This window comes from Bombina bombina, chromosome 1 (assembly GCF_027579735.1).
Source record: "Bombina bombina isolate aBomBom1 chromosome 1, aBomBom1.pri, whole genome shotgun sequence".
NCBI lineage: Eukaryota > Metazoa > Chordata > Amphibia > Anura > Bombinatoridae > Bombina > Bombina bombina.
In genome coordinates this window covers 651,148,905-651,165,168 of record NC_069499.1, presented here as the reverse complement: position 1 = coordinate 651,165,168, position 16,264 = coordinate 651,148,905, and the positions used below count along the sequence as shown (strand labels likewise).

Genomic DNA, 16,264 nt, shown 5'->3' with positions numbered 1-16,264 from the left:
TTTATCCTCTGATATAGCTATCTGGTGATGATACACTAATAATAGAGTAGACCTTGTTAGAAAAAACAACATTCCATGTTTGTTTCAATAAAAACCAATAACATTTGATTAATCATAGTTCCTGAAATAAATTCATTTTTCTGACTGCAGAGATATCTCCATTCTTAGTAAATCTAAATGTATGGAAGAGATTTACGGCACTCTGTATAGTACTGAAGAAGACTGCATATTCTTTATAAGATATGGGTCAACATAATTTTTGAGAAAATTTAAAACAAAATATTGTGTGCTGTTGTATCAGATTATAACACTCTAAACACTACTAGAAGTATAAGACTATTTGTTTCAATATTGTTTTGTATATTAATTAAGTTGCAAACATATTGGGAACTTATTCATTTATGGTTAATAATGTATTTTCTATAGCTACTTATTAAATGCCCTGATTTTGTTGTAGTCATCTTAAAACACAATAGTACATCTTTGTCTTCTACATGATTTTGAAGTGTACTTATTTATTAACTAAAAGAGTAACACCACTGGAGCATAATAATTCTAAATAACTGACTCAATTTACTTGGAGAGTATAAACTGTTAATTCCAGTAGTTTCATATTTTCTGAATCTATATTTTTTAAATTACAACTGATTTAACTATAGTTTATGGCATTGGTGTACTCATATTTATGTAGTGCCTTTTTGGGGCTGAATATCTAATCTAACAAAATCAAGTTTAAGAGAATTAAATCCATAGCCAATCAGAACTCAGTTTTTTTTCCCTCACATTAATGATATTCTTTGAACAGTTTTTAAAAGGGGACATTTTGGGTTTATATTTTAGTGTTATGAAGAAGTCAGTATATATTATCTATTTTTTATGCCATAGTATACAGTGAATTACGCATCAGTAACATTTTGTCGGTCACAATCGTTTAGTGCAATGCCTGTGAACTTAAAAGTGCATTCACTCTAATTATTTACTAAATAGCTAAATAGATGCATTATTTAACATATTAATTAGACATTTTAAAGTTTATGCTTTAGAGCAAACCTGATTTTTTTTTTAAATATACTTTTGATTAAAGTTCCTTCATTCTTTTTTCTTTGAGTCATCACATCCAACTGAGAGTGTTGAGAATGGCAATACATTAGTGGAGGCAGCCATTTTGATGTAACTCACAAACAAATGCATATTGTGTGTTTTTCCCATGAAAGCCTGAGTGCTTTTAGTGAAACATACAGCAACACAACTACAATGAAGTATGGATACAAATACAGATACCCAGAGCTGAAATGTGTTTGGTTTTTTTAACCACAAGAAAGAGTGAATGCACTTTTAAAATGCATATAGAGCATCTGAGGCCTTGTACAGTGCTATTAAACAATGGCTTTTAAAGAACTACTCTTTATCAAGAGTATATATATATATATTTTTTTTTCTTTTACTAGAATCTTGTCTTGTGGCCAGCTAACATTTGTTGTTGTTCAAGCAAAGCATTAGCATTTCGGTGATGGTTTGCATTGTTGTGAGTCTCAGATTGTTCCATAAGGCACTGAAGGAAAAAAAAAAAAATCAGTTCTTTCTACTAAAAGTTCATTGCACCATCAGCAATTTGTGTCATTCCTGACACCAAGGAAAGAGTTTAACTGGCTCAGGTTGTCAGGATCTAAAAGGAAGCCTTGTTCTTATAGGTTCATTCCATTTCATAATTCTTATTGTTAGCTGCAAAACAAAAAAATATTATAAAATTAGTATTATGATAAAGATGATTATTATTGTTACTATCATCACCTGACTCAATAAAAAAATAGTGGTACTTGAATAACAACATATTATACACAGATTTAGCAGAAATACTCCAAAAGTTATCTTCTTGAAAGTACATTAAGAATTTAAAAAATGTTTTCGCATCAGCATTCAAATTTTGTGAGTAGATTACCATACACAAATATACCTATGCTGGAGTCTGTGTGAAATTAGAAAATGAATACCCTTGTATGAAATAAAATGTGTTGTTGATTACCGTTATAAACTGCTAAGATCCTGGTATATTGATACTATACATAAGGGTCAATTTACCAAACCAGGAACAAGGCATTTGCCTTGTATTGTGTGTCACACACATACCTGACTTGATGTAACTATTAGTTCCATAGAAATAAACTTTCATCCATGCATCAAGGTACTTTCTGAGTAACATTTAAAATCACACAAACTCATTGCATATATGAGCAACTACGCATTGCACTGCAAAATAAATGCTTTCAAATAATAGTGCAGAGATATCCATGTTGAGGTTCTCCTTTGCCATGTGGCCAATCAGGGGCACATGTAACCGAGCTTGTGTTCTGATCTAAACAATCACTACATACAATGTTGCAAGGTCAAGTAAATTTCACCATACTTGAATGGACACTAAACACTAACGGCTAGATTTAGAGTCTGGTGTTAGCCGTCAAAAGCAGTGTTAAGGGGTCCTAACGCTGCTTTTTACCGCCCGCTGGTATTTAGAGTCATCCAGGAAAGGGTCTAACGCTCACTTCCTTACCGCGACTCCAGGCTACCGCAGATCCCCTTACGTCAATTGCGTATCCTATCTTTTCTATGGGATCTGCCTAACGCTGGTATTTGGAGTCTTGGACCAAGTGAGCGGTAGACCCTCTACCGACAAGACTCCTACCGACAAAAAAAGTCAGTAGTTAAGAGCTTTATGGGCTAACGTGTGAATATAAAGCTCTTAACTACTGTGCTACAAAGTACACTAACACCCATAAACTACCTTTGTACCCCTAAACCGAGGCCCCCCCACATCGCCGCCACTATAATAATTTTTTTTAACCCCTAATCTGCCAACGGACACTGCCGCCACCTACATTATACCTATGAACACCTAATCTGCTGCCCCTAACATCGCCGACACCTACATTATATTTATTAACCCCTAATCTGCCCCCCCAACCAGTCATTTCTTGTACCACTTCCCTTCTTATAGAAGAGGTAGTTATGGCCGACATTGAACAGTTCATGCAAGTTGTAGATTTGTCTTTCTCTGAAAATAAATTTGTAAAGCAAATCACCACAGAGGCAGAACTTTTCTTCACTTTCTGCGATGAGATTTTTTTTTAGTGAAAATTTTTCTGCAGGTCATTTTTAAATAAAATTATATTTTAAATTAGACAGTTACACTAAGGCACCAGTTCAACTGCAATGTGTTGGTTAACTGAAGAATAAAGCATATTTTAATGCTTTATAATATAATTGAATTGCAAATTAACTGCATACAAAAAAAGAAATTTTAAAATTCAGAATAAACATCTTTGCAGACTGGGAAAGGCTAGAGAGCGGGTTTGAAAAAATCTCTGAGAGCCAGTAAACAAGCAATGTGCTGCTGCTGCATATTTGACTGCTCACTTCAAACAGCACTTTGCTATGGATGCAATGTGTTAAGAAAACATAATTTATGTAAGAACTTACCTGAAAAATTAATTTCTTTCATATTGGCAAGAGTCCATGAGCTAGTGACATATGGGATATACAATCCTACCAGGAGGGGCAAAGTTTCCCAAACCTCAAAATGCCTATAAATATACCCCTCACCACACCCACAATTCAGTTTAACGAATAGCCAAGCAGTGGGGTGATAAGAAAGGAGTAGAAAGCATCAACAAAGGAAATTTGGAAATAATTGTGCTTTATACAAAAAATCATAACCACCATAAAAAGGGTGGGCCTCATGGACTCTTGCCAATATGAAAGAAATGAATTTATCAGGTAAGTTCTTACATAAATTATGTTTTCTTTCATGTAATTGGCAAGAGTCCATGAGCTAGTGACATATGGGATATCAATACCCAAGATGTGGATCTTCCACTCAAGAGTCTCTAGAGAGGGAGGGAATAAAAATAAAAACAGCCATATTCCACTGAAAAAATTAATCCACAACCCAAAAAAATAAGTTTATTTTCATTTTTGAAAGAAAAAAAACTTAAATCAAAAGCAGAAGAATCAAACTGAAACAGCTGCCTGAAGAACTTTTCTACCAAAAACTGCTTCCGAAGAAGCAAATACATCAGAACGGTAGAATTTAGTAAATGTATGCAAAGAGGACCAAATTGCCGCTTTGAAAATCTGATCAACTGACGCTTCATTCTTAAAAGCCCACAAAGTGGAGACCGATCTAGTAGAATGAGCTGTGGCCTGACCCGACTCCAAATAAGCTTGATGAATCAAAGGTTTCAACCAAGAAGCCAAGGAAACAGCAGAAGCCTTCTGACCTTTCCTAGGACCAGAAAATAAAACAAATAGGCTGGAAGTCTTCCTGAAATCTTTAGTAGCTTCCACATAATATTTCAAAGCTCTTACCACATCCAAAGAATGTAAGGATCTCTCCAAAGAATTCTTAGGATTAGGACATAAGGAAGGGACAACAATTTCTCTACTAATGTTGTTAGAATTCACAACCTTAGGTAAAAATTGAAAAGAAGTCTGCAAAACTGCCTTATCCTGATGAAAAATCAGAAAAGGAGACTCACAAGAAAGAGCAGATAACTCAGAAACTCTTCTAGCAGAAGAGATGGCCAAAAGAAACAACACTTTCCAAGAAAGTAGTTTAATGTCTAAAGAATGCATAGGTTCAAATGGAGGAGCCTGTAAAGCCTTCAGAACCAAATTAAGACTCCAAGGAGGAGAAATTGACTTAATGACAGGCTTAATACGAATTAAAGCCTGTGCAAAACAGTGTATATCAGGAAGTATAGCAATCTTTCTGTGAAATAAAACAGAAAGAGCAGAGATTTGTCATTTCAAGGAACTTGCAGACAAACCCTTATCCAAACCATCCTGAAGAAACTGTAAAATTCTAGGAATTATAAAAGAATGCCAGGAGAATTTATGAGAAGAACACAATGAAATGTAAGTCTTCCAAACTCTATAATAAATCTTTCTAGAGACAGATTTGCGAGCTTGTAACATAGTATTAATCACTGAGCCAAAGAAACCCCTATGACTTAGAACTAAGCGTTCAATTTCCATACCTTCAAATTTAATGATTTGAATTCCTGATGGAAAAACGGACCTTGAGATAGTAGGTCCGGCCGTAACGGAAGTGGCCAAGGCGAGCAACTGGACATCCGAACCAGATCTGCATACCAAAACCTGTGTGGCCATGCTGGAGCCACCAGCAACACAAAAGACTGTTCCATGATGATCTTGGAGATCACTCTTGGAAGGAGAACTAGAGGCGGGAAGATGTAAGCAGGATGATAACACCAAGGAAGTATCAGCGCATACACTGCTTCCGCCTGAACATCCCTGGACCTGGACAGGTATCTGGGAAGTTTCTTGTTTAGATGAGAGGCCATGAGATCTATCTCTGGAAGACCCCACATCTGAACAATCTGAGAAAATACATCTGGATGGAGAGACCACTCCCCTGGATGTAAAGTCTGGCGGCCGAGATAATTTGCCTCCCAATTGTCTACACCTGGGATATGCACCGCAGAGATTAGGCAGGAGCTGGATTCCGCCCAAGCAAGTATCCGAGATACTTCTTTCATAGCTTGGGGACTGTGAGTCCCACCCTGATGATTGACATAAGCCACAGTTGTAATATTGTCTGTCTGAAAACAAATGAACGGTTCTCTCTTTAGCAGAGGCCAGAACTGAAGAGCCTTGAGAATTGAACGGAGTTCTAAAATATTTATTGGTAATCTCGCCTCTTGAGATTTCCAAACCCCTTGTGCTGTCAGAGATCCCCAAACAGCTCCCCAACCTGAAAGACTCGCATCTGTTGAGATCACAGTCCAGGTTGGCCGAACAAAAGAAGCCCCTTGAACCAAACAATGGTGATCTATCCACCATGTCAGAGAGTGTTGTACATTGGGATTCAAGGATATTAATTGTGATATCTTTGTATAATCCCTGCCCCATTGATTCGGCATACAAAGCTGTAGAGGTCTCATGTGAAAACGAGCAAAGGGGATCGCGTCCGATGCTGCAGTCATGAGACCTACAACTTCCATGCACATAGCCACTGAAGGGAATGACTGAGACTGAAGGTGCCGGCATGTTGCGACCAATTTTAAACGTCTCTTGTCTGTTAGAGACAGAGTCATGGACACTGAATCTATCTGGAAGCCTAAAAAGTGACCCTTGTCTGAGGAATCAAGAAACTTTTTGGTAAATTGATCCTCCAACCATGTTACCGAAGAAACAACACTAGTTGATCCGTGTGAGATTTTGCAGTACGTAAAGACTGAGCTAGTACCAAGATATCGTCCAAATAAGGAAACACCGCAATACCCTGGTTTCTGATTACAGATAGTAGGGCACCCAGAACCTTTGAAAAGATTCTTGGAGCTGTTGCTAGGCCAAATTGAAGAGCAACAAATTGGTAATGCTTGTCTAGAAAAGAGAATCTCAGAAACTGATAGTGTTCTGGATGAATCGGAATATGAAGGTATGCATCCTGCAAGTCTATTGTGGACATATAATGTCATCGCTGAACAAAAGGTAGAATAGTCCTTATAGTCACCATCTTGAAAGTTGGTACTCTTACATAACGATTCAAAATTTTTAGATCCAGAACTGGTCTGAATAAATTTTCTTTCTTTGGTACAATGAATAGGTTTGAATAAAACCCCAGACCTTGTTCCTGAGGAGGAACTGGCATGATTACCCGTGAAGACTCCAGGTCTGAAACACACTTCAGAAAAGCCTGATCTTTTACTAGATTTACAGGGATGTGTGAGAGAAAAAATCTTCTCACAGGAGGTCTTACTCTGAATCCTATTCGATACCCTTGAGAGACAATGCTCTGAATCCAATGATTTTTGACAGATTTTATCCAAAAATCCTTGAAAAACCTTAATCTGCCCCCTACCAGCTGAGCTGGAATGAGGGCCGCACCTTCATGCGGACTTAGGGGCTGACTTTGGTTTCCTAAATGGCTTGGATTTATTCCAATTTGAAGAAGGCTTCCAATTGGAAGCAGATTCCTTGGGGGGGGATTGAGTTTTTGTTCCTTATTCTGACGAAAGGAATGAAAACAGTTAGAAGCCTTAGATTTACCCTTAGGTTTCTTATCCTGAGGAAAAAAAAACTCCTTTTCCCCTAGTGATAGTTGAAATAATAGAATTAAACTGAGAACCAAATAAATTATTACCTCGGAAATACAGAGATAGTAATCTAGATTTAGATGTCATATCAGCATTCCAAGACTTAAGCCACAAAGCTCTTCTAGCTAATACAGCTAAAGACATGGATCTAACATCAATTTTGATAATATCAAAAATGGCATCACAAATAAAATGATTAGCATGTTGCAGTAAGCGAACAACACTAGATATGTCAGAGTCTAATTCATGTTGCGCTAAATTTTCCAACCAGAAAGTTGATGCAGCCGCAACATCAGCCAAAGAAATAGCAGGTCTAAGAAGATGACCTGAATATAAACAGGCCTTCCTTAGATAAGATTCAAGCTTCCTATCTAAAGGATCCTTAAAGGAAGTGCTATCTTCCATAGGAATAGTGGTACGTTTAGCAAGAGTAGAAATAGCCCCATCAACTTTGGGGATTTTTTCCCAAAACTCTATAGATTTTGCTGGTAAAGGATACAATTTTTTAAACCTTGAAGACGGAATAAAAGAAGTACCTGGCTTATTCCATTCCCTAGAAATCATATCAGAAATAGCCTCAGGAATAGGGGAAACCCCTGGAGAAACCACAGGAGGTTTAAAAACAGCATTTAAACGTTTATTAGACTGAACGTCAATAGGACTGGTTACTTCAATATCCAAAGTAATTAACAAAGTAATTAACACTTCTTTTAATAAAGAATGCATATACTCTATTTTAAATAAATAAGTAGATTTGTCAGTGTCACTGTCTGAGGAAGGATCTTCTGAATCAGATAGATCCTCATCAGAAGAGGATAAATTATTATGTTGTTGGTCATTTGAAATTTCATCAGCTAAATGAGAAGTTTTAAAAGACCTTTTACGTTTATTAGAAGGTGGAAATGCAGACAAAGCCTTCATAATAGAATCAGAAACAAATTCCTTAAAATTTACAGGTATATCATGCACATTAGAAGTTGAAGGAACTGCAACTGGCAATGTACTATTACTGATGGAAACACTATCTGCATGTAAAAGTTTATCATGACAACTATTACAAATGACATTCGGTGGAATAATTTCTACAATTTTACAACAAATGCACTTAGCTTTGGTAGAACTGATGTCAGGCAGTAATGTTCCAGCAGAAAATTCTGAGGCAGGATCAGATTGGGACATCTTGCACAATGTAAGAGAAAAAACAACATATAAAGCAAAATGATCTATTTCCTTATATGACAGTTTCAGGAATGGGAAAAAATGCAATAGCATAGGCCTCTGATAGCAAATAGCAAGAGGCAAACATACAAGGGGTATTGAAATAATGAAAAAAAATTGGCGCCAAGTATAACGCACAACGTAACGTAAACTCTTTTTTGGCGCCAAAAATAACAGCAAATGACACACTTGCGTCACTAATAACGCCGCCGCGTGAAAGGTCTCGGCGTCACGTATGACGCCGGAAATGACGAAGTTGCATCATAAACGTATTTTTTCGCACCAAAAATTTCTCGTGCCAAGAATGACGCAATAAAGTTTAGCATTTGACGCACCCGCGGGCCTAATACCCGCAATTGTAAGAAGTAGTCAATTAATAAAAGAATAAACCCCAGGTAAGAAATACATTTCTTAAAAATGTTTACATTCCCCAAATATGAAACTGACAGTCTGCAGAAGGAAATACATGAACCCGATTCATGGCAAATATAAGTACAATACATATATTTAGAATAAATGCATAAAGTGCCAAACCATAGCTGAGAGTGTCTTAAGTAATGAAAACATACTTACCAAAAGACACCCATCCACATATAGCAGATAGCCAAACCAGTACTAAAACAGTTATTAGTAGAGGTAATGGTAAATTGAGAGTATATCGTCGATCTGAAAAGGGAGGTAGGAGATGAATCTCTACGACCGATAACAGAGAACCTATGAAATAGACCCCCGTTAGGGAAATCATCGAATTCAATAAGTGATACTCCCTTCACGTCCCTCTGACATTCGCTGTACTCTGAGAGGAATCGGGCTTCAACAATGCTGAGAAGCGCATATCAACGTAGAAATCTTAGCACAAACTTACTTCACCACCTCCATAAGAGGCAAAGCTTGTAAAAACTGAATTGTGGGTGTGGTGAGGGGTGTATTTATAGGCATTTTGAGGTTTGGGAAACTTTGCCCCTCCTGGTAGGATTGTATATCCCATATGTCACTAGCTCATGGACTCTTCCCAATTACATGAAAGAAAAACTTATACACTGCAACCAGAGCACAGCTCTGTTTGAAGAGAACTGTCTCATATGGAGCAGCACTACAAAGTTCAAGCCCTAACGGTTCCTGCATGTGTCCTGTTCTTTCTGCAGACATGCTGCATTTTCTGCGATGACATCTCAGATCACTGTATGTTCTGCCTAAAATAAATAAATCATAATATTCAGCAAATAGATACCTCAGGCAAGGGTATTAGGCAAAACTGCTAATTAAAGAGACATGAAACCCAACAGTTTTCTATTGTGATTCCTGCAGAGCATACAATTTTAAAAAAAGTTGCCAATTTACTTCTATTATCAAATTTGCTTTATTCTCATGTTATTCTTTGTTAAAGAGATATCTAGATAAGCAGCGTGCACTTGTCTGGAGCACTACATGGCAGGAAATAGTGCTGCCACCTAAGTGCTCTTGCAAATATATAACATTCTTGCAAAACTGCTACCATATAGTGCTACAGACACGTGCAAACAAAGGATACAAATAGAAAAAACAAAATAGAAGTTAATGAGAAAGTTTTTAAATTGCATGCAAGCAAAATTTTGGGTTTCATGTCCCTTTAACAGTTTATCTGTTGCTGAAGATTTATCATGCCAGGACCAAAACAGAAGACCTATGGTGTGAGAGATGAACCATACTACTAAATACAAAAACCGCAGTTTGACCTGGATGAAAATGCAAGCCTGACCCAAGTGGTTATGACCTTTTAAAAGGACAGTCAAGTCATGATTCAGATAGGGAATGTAATTTTAAACAACTTTCCAATTTACTTATATCACCAATTTTGCTTTGGTCTCTTGATATTCTTAGTTGAAAGCTAAACCTAGGAGGTTCATATGCTAATTTCTTAGACCTTGAAGGCCACCTCTAATCTGAATAAATTTCGACAGTTTTTCACCACTAGAGGGCATTAGTTCATGTGTTTCATATAGATAACATTAAGCTCACGCACGTGAAGTTACCTAGGAGTGAGCACTGATTGGCTAAAATGCAAGTCTGTCAAAAGAACTGAAATAAGGGGGCAGTTTGCAGAGGCATGGATACAAGGTAATCACAAAGGTAAAACATGTATTATAACTGTTTGTAATGCAAAACTGGAGAATGGGTAATAAAGGGATTATCTATCTTTTAAAAAAAAAATAATTCTGGTGTTGATTGTCCCTTAACGTTTATGCTGCTACTATATTGTCCCCCTTAATAAGACACCTTGCAGAAAACCATGTCTAGACAAGGTGTTTTCTAAGAATCTGATCTTGAGAAGGAATACAGACAAAAAATATTTTGTAATGCACAGGTGGGCTAAATAGAGAAATTTTCACTTATAAATAGGTACGTCTGAAGACTATGGTACCATGCATGTAATAAAATGATGAAAAGCAGAGACCAATCTCCTGGGCCTGTCTCTGCCAATTATAAATACCAGTCAGTTTAAAATTACCTTCTTGAAACCACTGTAGTGAGAGCTGGAAAAAATGGTAACGGCTAGTTCCCATTCAGCTAAATGAACTCCGATGTCAGAGCTAGTTGCTTCCTATCATTTGTTGGTAGCAGTCATGTGCCTACTCTGACATCACAGGTGATTTAGATGGATGAGAACTAGCTGCTACCCACAATAAGGTGGCTTCATATAGGTAGCTAAAAGCACATTATTATTTATAATAAATAATATAATATAAAAATAATTTATGTTCTGATAGGGTCTGCACCATATTATTAAAACTATTATTTGTTAAAGTATATATGATATTTTTGTAGCCCTAGTCTGTTACTATAAATACAGCTGTGTTTCTAGTTGATAATGTTTCTGTATAATTAAATGTATAAAAATAATTTATGTTCTAATAGGCTCTGCACCACATTATTTATGCTATTATATGTTAACGAATATCATATGATTTTTTGAAGCCCTCACAAAAAGATATCTGTAACTATAAGCACAGCTGTGTTTCTAGTTGGTAATATATCTGTATAATTTAATATATAAAAATAATGTATGTTCTAATAGGCTCTGCACCATATTATTGATGCTACTGTATGTTAAAGAATATGTTATGATTTTTTTTATGGCCCCCACAAATAGAAGTCTAACTATAAGCACAGCTGTGTTTCTAGTTGGCAATGTGTCTGCATAATTTGTCTGTATTCTTCATCAACTAAATACAGGATTTACATTGCACCTTCTCATAGCCTTACCCCTGATGAAAGTATGGGGCCCGGGGAGGTACTGTTATTTCAATGCCGTTGGCCATCTTATTTAAGGTCGCCAGCACAGTGGTGAACAAGGGCGCTTCCGATTTTGGTGCCAACAGGCACCTAGGCTGTAATTCCGGCCCAGCCAATCTCCTAGCATAAGGAAGTAACCTCTAATTTAGTTAATATAATCTTTAATTTCTAATGGGTCATCATATGGTGTACAATGTATAAGAAAAAGACAGAAATGAGAAGATAAAAACAGATTATAGGTAGTTCAAGATTTGACATGTAGTGTGGCTCAGAGAGTTGGTTATGTATGTAAGTCTGATATTTAATACAATTAGCTGATATACTTTTTTTTAATATGTAGGTTTTGAAAGAGGATTTAAAACTTTGAAAGATGGCTGAGTAGGAGAATTAAATAGGAGGGTGTAGTAAAACCAGTAAAGAAAAATACAATTAAAGATAAAACGATAACATGGATGATCCTCCAAAAATATCTCAAAAGAGCAACGTCAGGCACCTGACTCACTAAATACTAAGAGGTCAAGTTACCAAATGGTGGGCGGACATAATTCGCTGTAGCGAATCATGTCCGCCCGACATCACTGAATGCCGACAGCATAAGCTGTCGGCTTTTAACATTGCACAAGCAGTTCTTGTGAACTGCTTGTGCAATGCTGCTCCCTGCATATTCGCGGCCAATCGGCCGCTAGCAGGGGGTGTCAATCAACCCGATCGTATCTGATTGGGTTGATTGCTGACCAGTTAAGGAGCAGTGGTCTTAAGACCGCTGCTTCATAACTGCTGTTTCCGGCAAACCTGAAGACTCACACTTGATAAATCGGCCCCTAAATGTCCCCTTCTAAAGACATTTATAAAATCAGAATCCTATATACACTGCTGGATACATCTTAATGCATTAAACACAAAGTACAAAGCTTAAATGAAACAAAACTGTAAGGGTAAAATATGAAGTGTAAAGTAATATAAAATATGAAGCACTAGAGATGTGCATTTATCAGTTTCGTTCACTGCCGAATGCAGAAGTAAGAGGCTCATTCCGGTATTCAAGCAGAAGCCAAATATCGTCTTGTGCAAGTAAAACACAAGCAAAAATTTGACTTTTTTACATTTCTTTCAGGGTCCTCAGAGTACTAATGAGACCTTTTAGATAATCTTGCTAGAATGGAGAATTTAAGATTATTATAAAATTTTCTAGAAAATTGTGAGTGATCTGAGCAGAGAGCTTTAGAGAATCTGGCCTTATGTATAAAAGAAAATATCCAGTAATTAATCATCTGTGTGTGAAAGAAAATACAGTCACCGAGATTACAAGTTTTGCGCTATAGAGGGTGCAACACGAATGCAACAAAAGTTGCGTTATTTCACCCTCCATAGCGCTGCCATTACAAATTTTTAAACAGCCGGCTTGTGCGTGCAATACAGTGCTTTAAGCTTTCCCTATAGACATCAATGGGGAGAGCGGGTTAGAAAAAAAACACCTGCCATCACGGAAAGAAAGGCAGCCCCATTAATGTCTATGGGGGAAAAAAAATCTAACGTTTAAACCTAATACCCTAACATAAACCCAGAGTCTAAACCCCCTAATCTGTTAATGTTATTAACCCCTAATGTGCCGCCTCCGATATCGCCGCCACTTAAATAAAACTATTAACCCCTAATCTGCCGCTCCCGATATCGCCTCCACTATACTAAAGTTATAAAACCCCTATTCCCCTGCACCCCAACATTGCCCACACTATAATAAATCTATTAACCCCTATTCTGCCGCTCCCCGACATCGCCGCAACTGAATACAGCTATACCCCTAAATATCTGGCCTCCCACATCACTACCATTAAATAAATCTATTAACCCCTAAACCACCAGCCCCCACATCGCAAAAATCTAAATGAAACTATTAACCTTAACCCTAAACCTAACCCTAACACCCCCTAACATTACCATAATTACAATAGAGCTAAATTAAACTTACAATTATTAACTAAATAATACCTATTTAAAACTAAATACATACTTACATGTGAAATAAAACCTAAGCTAGCTACAATATAACTAATAGTTATATTGTAGCTAGCCTAGGTTTTATTTTTATTTCACAGGTAATTTTTTATTTATTTTAACAAGGTAGACTAGTAAGTAAATAGTTATTAACTATTTACTAACTACCTAGTTAAAATAAATACAAACTTACCTGTGAAATAAAACCTAACCTGCCTTACACTAAAACCTAAAATTACAAAAAATAAAAAAAACACTAAAATCACAAAAAAATAAAAAAACCTACCATTACAAAACCCCCCCCACAAAATTAACAAAAAAAAAACTTGAATAAGCCGATAGAATGAGAGCTGTTTAAATCCTATTGGCTGATTTGAACAGCCAATAGGATTTTAGCAGCTCTAATTCCTATTGGCTGATTCAAAATTTTCAGCCAATAGGAATGCAAGGGATGCCATCTTGAATCGCGTACCTTGCATTGAATATTCAGTGTATGGCGACGACCGTATGAAGAGGATGCTCCACACCGGATGTCTTCAGGATGGACCCGCTCCTCGCCGCCGGGATCAAGATAAGAGATACCGACTGGATAAAGATTGAAAAGGCTGCCTGGATGAAGACTTCTCATGGCTTGAATGAGGACTTCGCCACCAGTATGAAGATTGAAGAGGTCGCCTGGACGAAGACTTCTCGCCGTCTGGATGAAGATCGTTCAAGCGGGACTTCAAAAACTGTAAGTGGATCTTCGGGGGTTAGTGATAGGTTTTTTTGGGTGTTTTTTTTTAGTTTAGGATTTGGGCAGCAAAAGAGCTAAATGCCCTTTTAAGGGCAATGCCCATCCAAATGCCATTTTCAGGGCAATGGGTATCTTAGTTAGAGTTCGGTTTTTTATTTTGTGCGGTTGGTTGGGTGGTGGGTTTTTGTGATATACCTTTAAGGTATATCCCCGCCCATATGCAACACCAACTTGCTTTGGGAATTTATCTTCACTAACTCTAATGAGCCACAGTGTTTATCTCTACTATATCTATCTATAATGCGTAGGCATTAATTATAGTCTATCTCTTGTCTATCCACAGACATTGTGTCTATCAATACCTAAATCTTCTTCAGTAAAAAGTCTCACTGTTCATTCACCATTTAAACAAAGCTATTGTTCTCTGGTGAAAAGTAACAAAGAGATACACAACTACTTAAGTAGTTTAAACTTCAAAGTATATTTAAAACTTTGGGATAACAACAAGTTAGTATCCCACATAATTTTCAGGCCAATAAAATATATTATATTTTGAAGTTTATATTACCATTAAGCAAAATGAATCCTGAAGAAGTAAAAAATGAGTTTACTAATGTATATAATAAACTTGACTATTTGGCACGTGCGCTAACCGAAGTACAAGCAGAGACATTAGCATTAAAAAATATTATTAAAGAGTGTATGACACCTAAACAAGCTGAAATACCTGAACCACAGATCCTACCACCGACACCTTTTTCTGGTAAAAGGAATGAATTCAGAGAGTTTAAGAATGCCTGCAGTTTAATGTTCACCCTAAAACCAAGGACTTATCATTCTCATAGGATGAAAGTTTGTACAGTAATTTCCTATTTACAGGGTGAACCACGTACTTGGGCAAACCGATTCTATGAAACAAACAATCCTATACTAGAGTCTATCCAGGATTTTTTCACTGCCATGTCAAGTTTATATGAGGACACTAATAACCAATTATATGCAGAGACACGTTTACGCCAATTAAAACAAGGCAAACGCACAGTCGAAGAATACACCACAGATTTTCAAATGTGGGCCACTGATTCACAGTGGAATGAAATTAGCTTGAAAAATCAGTTTCGTCTGGGATTGTCCGAGACTTTAAAGGATGAATTGTCACGAGTAGAGTTCCCAGAGACATTAAGTTCTCTCATTAAACTAAGTACAACCTTGGAACGGAGACTACAGGAGAGACGGGCAGAGAGAGTATCAAGTGAAACACCTATTAGAAGACCTTTCATAACCCATCCTGACAAATCTACAACTGGTTCAACCCCCATGGAAATAGGAGCTATGAAGGGACCTCTCACATTGGAGGAAAAGACCAGGAGGAGAATAGGAAACCTTTGCATGTATTGTGCCCAAAAGGAACATTCTGTAGCAACATGTCCAATCTTAGCCAAGCAAAAATGGGGTAAGCTATATAAATTTAACCATATACATAGTCTAGTAAATTTAAAACACATGTTAATCCCTCTCTCTTTACAGTGGGACCAGACAAGCACACAAACTAAAGGGTTGATTGACTCAGGAGCTTCTGAGAATTATATTGATGCAAGTTATGTTGAAAACAATAAAATTCCACTAGTGTGTAAGCAAAACAGAATTTATGCTTACCTGATAAATTACTTTCTCCAACGGTGTGTCCGGTCCACGGCATCATCCTTACTTGTGGGATACTCTCTTCCCCAACAGGAAATGGCAAAGAGTCCCAGCAAAGCTGGTCACATGATCTCTCCTAGGCTCCGCCCACCCCAGTCATTCGAGCGACGGACAGGAGGAAATATATATAGGAGAAACCATATGATACCGTGGTGACTGTAGTTAGAGAAAATAATTCATCAGACCTGATTAAAAAACCAGGGCGGGCCGTGGACCGGACACACTG

At 37.1% G+C, this 16,264-nt stretch overlaps 1 protein-coding gene across 1 annotated transcript in view; it reads right to left on the bottom strand.

Annotated features, from left to right (window-relative positions):
- Positions 1-1,586: 1,586 nt before the first annotated feature.
- The window catches only part of GRIA3 (glutamate ionotropic receptor AMPA type subunit 3), a 662,172-nt gene continuing 647,494 nt past the window's right edge, over positions 1,587-16,264 (bottom strand). Inside the window, exon 16 of the mRNA XM_053699114.1 lies at positions 1,587-1,722. The gene's annotated coding sequence lies outside the window, so the exon portion shown is untranslated. The remainder of the gene's footprint in view (positions 1,723-16,264) is intronic.